Genomic DNA, 4,056 nt, shown 5'->3' with positions numbered 1-4,056 from the left:
GAGAAATCCCTCTCAATTCCATTTTCTTCCATGCAACTTTTGCTTTCAACATGAAGGAATCAAACCCGTGTAACTATCCCATGCAGAAAACCCTCAACTATTGCATATGTACTCCGATGCCAAACCTGTAAACGTTTTAAAGGCAGCTGGAACATACCTTCAATAAAGCAAAAATAAGCTAAACCTACTTTTGAGAAAGATTTTTTGAAGTAATCTTTAAAGATTCGTGCTCGTCAGCTACAGTCTGTAGTTTACAATTGTGATGATAAAGCTCTTCAATATCAGCCTTGGCACGGTCAGATTCCAGCAGCTGAGTCTTCAGCACTCCATCCAGTTCTTAATTTTTACTCTCTTCTTCCATCAGAAGTGAGGCTAATTGTCGTGCCTACAACTCAAAAACAAATACATCATCATTTATAAACTGTAACAGTTCAGTATAAATGTATAGGACAGATCCTTGTACATTATATGCTAGACATGGCACTTTAAAACACGAGCTAACTCGCCACTAGATGTCAATGGCCATTCCACGATCTCAGAATGAACTAAATCACCTCCAGTTTTTACCGCATCTTAGTTTCCAGATCATTAATAAACCCTTTCTCATGAGACAATACCAAATCTAAAACAGCCCGTTCCTTCAGTTGTTCCTCAATATATTGCTTTAGAAAACCATGTCTTACACATTCCATGGATTTGATCTCCACAACTAATAAAAAATGTTACCTTTCTCTGCAAAGCTTTTAAAATCCATTTGTGGTTGAAATTTACAGCAGTTATAATCCGACAGTTCAAAGTGAATTTTTCTGCTAAATTTATCACTTGAATTGCAAACGATAAGTTAAACTAATGTAAAGTTGTATGTGGCAAAGTTACGTATCAACATACCTCTGCCTCTGCATGGGCTCTTTGATAACGATACTGGGCAATCAAACGGTCAGCCTGTGCTAGGGCCAGTGCTTTAGCTTCCAACAAATCTCGTAAACGATTTTCTTTGGACTGAACAAAGAGGCATATTAAATATTGTCAAAATTGAAGCATGTTTCACAACAAGATTGTTTGTAGCATTGCAAACTCCAAAAATGCTGGCCCTCACAGACCTGAAACGTCTCCTTTCCATGATCTCCAGAGATGCTGCCTGTCCCGCTGAGTCACTCCAGCACTTTGTGTCGACTCAAAGTGTTTCTGCTGTTTTTCCTTCCAACAGGTTGTTGGTTGTTGATTTGTTACCTGCTCTCTACACGAACACAAAGTTTCTCATGACAACGTTTCAAAGAGTAGGAGACGTTTTGTCCCCAGTGGCCTGACCCACTAATTATCACATTCCCCTCCTCACAACATTGTTGTGGTCACCTTGCGGTTCATGCAGTAGAACAGTTCAAGGATACGCGATGGATGACCTTTAAAATGCTGTGGGAAATGGTCAGATTATGAGGGGCAGTGAGATCATTGTATTCACCGACATCTCTCCTCACACTGTCGACTTTGACAAGGTCAAGTTCCCATCTTCTTTGTTCATTAGTGATAGGAGAATAATGAGGTCTACTCTGCCATTTCAATCATGGCTGATCAATCTCTCCCTCCTAACCCTATTCTCCTGCCTTCTCCCCATAACCCCTGAAGCCCGTACTAATCAAGAATCTATCTGTCTCTGCCTTTAAAATATCAATTGACGACCTCCTCAACCTTCTGTGGCAAAGAATTCCACAGATTCACCACCCTGACTAAAGACCCTTATCCTTATCTCCTTCCTAAAGGAGCGAACTTTTATTCTGAGGCTATGACCACTGATCCTAGACTCTCCCAGCAGTGGAAAAATCCTCTCCACATCCAGGTCTATCACTGTTCCGTGAGTTTCAATGAGGTCTCTCCTCATCCTTCTAAACTCCAGCGAGTACAAGCCCAGCGCCATCAAACGCTCACTCGTGCCTGGGATAATTCTCAGAAACCTCCTCTGGGCCCTCTCCAGCACATCCTCCTCAGATATGGGGCCCAGAATTGCTCACAATATTCCATATGCGATCCGACCAGTGTCTTATAAAGCCCCAGCATTACAAGCTTAGTTGAGTTGTTCAGCTCAATGTGTGAAGGACAGGTACAGGGATAGGAATGGTTTAGAGGGATGTGGGCCAAATGCAAGCGAACGGGACGAGCTCAGGAAGGCAACATGGTCGGAATGGACGAGATGGGCCGAATGGCCTGTGTCCGTGCTCATTGGTCAATGACAGTGGCAACGAGTTCCATTCTTACCAATGGAATCACAGAACAGTGCCGGGTGCCACTGTGATCCCACAAGTGAATGCCCTGCAGTCTGTCTAGAATTGCCCTTGGACTTCAGCCCCTCTGCCTGGTTCTGGGGCTCTGTTCCCTCTCTGGGACACACAGGTTGGGATCACGGAAGCCTCCTCCACCTCATTCTCCCTCGTGAGGGTCTGCCTTAGTCTGTGCTCGTTCGATGAGGTCCTGGTGCCACTCCTGGTGTGCAGCATTGGGGCAGAGAAGGACATCAGGTACGTGGCTGTTCCTCTCACAGACGCAGAGGGCTGGTGTGTCTACAATTCCCACCACTGCTGAGGGACTAAGAATGTGTGAGAAGTTTCCATATGGTTTTTGTTTAGTATATATGTTTTATTCTGAATGAAGTTAATTTTTAAAATATATTTAAAATTGCTGCAGCATTTGATGTTTCAGATGGCTGGCCGCTTGTTCATGAGTTCAAAGTGATAGGAGCTGAAGGGTCAGTGTGGGAATAAGGCCATTTGGCCCATCATGTCTACTCCACCATTCAATCATGGCTGATCTATCTCTCCCTCCTAACCCCATTCTCCTGCCTTCTCCCCCAAAAACTAATCAAAAGTCTATTTATCTCTGCCTGAAAAGTATCCATTGACTTGGCCTCCTCAGACTTCAGTAGCAATGAATTATGCAGATTCACCACCCTCTGACTAAAGAAATTCCTCCTCATCTCCTTCTTAAAGGAACATCCTTTAATTCTGAGGCTGTGACCTCTAGTCCAAGACTCTCCCACTAGAGGAAACATCCTCTCCACATCCACTCTTTCCGAACCTTTCACTATTCAGTGAGTTTCAATGAGATGAAACTCATTAACTTATGTTCATGTTCATAAGTGATAGGAGCAGATTTAGGCCATTCGGCCCATCAGGTCAACTCCACCATTCCATCATGGCTGATCTATCTCTCCCCCCTGCCTTCTCCCCATAACCCCTGACACGTGTATCATTTTCGGCAGTGTAGTTCAGTGCCCCGTAGCTGAATGTGTCCAACGTGATTTTAAACCATTCACCTTGCTATAGTCAACATGGCTTGCACGCTGCGGCTTTTGAGCTAAGTTCCCCTTAGAGTTTTCCTCTTTGGTTTATTGCAGTGAAGAAGGTGGTGAGATCGGTGAAGTCCAGGGCGGAGAGTGTAGAGAATGTGGAGCCGGTGAGGACGGAGCACTGTGCGAATGATCATACCATCTACCTGCTGCTCGGACAGGGCTGTGCCCGTGAATCGTGAACGCACCCACCAGAGGCCACCCCACAGTCACAGCATCGCAAACGTTCAGTCTCCACACAGTGTTCTTCTACAAACCCAGCACCGCTCTTGCTGTCTACAGCTGGTGACTCATTCAATATTACTCTGGAAATCCTACTGGTGAACTATTAATTCTTCTGGTGAATTATTAGATAAAAATCTATTCTATATCAGGCAACTGGTTTAATGCTGCAATTTGGACAATCCCCTTCTGTATGAAGAAGGGTCCCGACCCGAAACGTCACCGATTCAAGTTCTCCTGAGATGCTGCCTGAGTTACTCCAGCACTTTATGTCTTGTTGTGTATTAACCAGCACCTGCAGTTCTCTGTTTCTAGTAAATGTGTAGGCTTTGTGAAACTCCGTGAAGCTCTGTGTTGCTTCTTGAAGCTTGAAACCCTGTACCTGAGCTCTGAAACGCTCAATATTATGTCCTTTAATTCTGCGGCTATGACCTCTAGTCCAAGAATCTCCCACTGGTGGACAGGTCAGGGTGAAGAGACCCGACCTATCCATGTTC

The 4,056-nt window shown here is 44.6% G+C and overlaps 1 long non-coding RNA gene across 1 annotated transcript; it reads right to left on the bottom strand.

Annotated features, from left to right (window-relative positions):
- Positions 1–347: 347 nt before the first annotated feature.
- Positions 348–1,038, bottom strand: LOC116980927. The gene is made up of 2 exons (XR_004414106.1): positions 889–1,038; positions 348–385 (listed from the first exon to the last, which is right to left on the bottom strand). It is a non-coding gene; the product is annotated as an uncharacterized LOC116980927 (long non-coding RNA).
- Positions 1,039–4,056: the final 3,018 nt, after the last annotated feature.

This window comes from Amblyraja radiata, chromosome 14 (genome assembly GCF_010909765.2).
Source record: "Amblyraja radiata isolate CabotCenter1 chromosome 14, sAmbRad1.1.pri, whole genome shotgun sequence".
In the NCBI taxonomy this organism is placed as follows: domain Eukaryota; kingdom Metazoa; phylum Chordata; class Chondrichthyes; order Rajiformes; family Rajidae; genus Amblyraja; species Amblyraja radiata.
The sequence above is the reverse complement of the archived record's forward strand: the minus strand, read 5'-3'. Positions and strand labels throughout refer to the sequence as shown.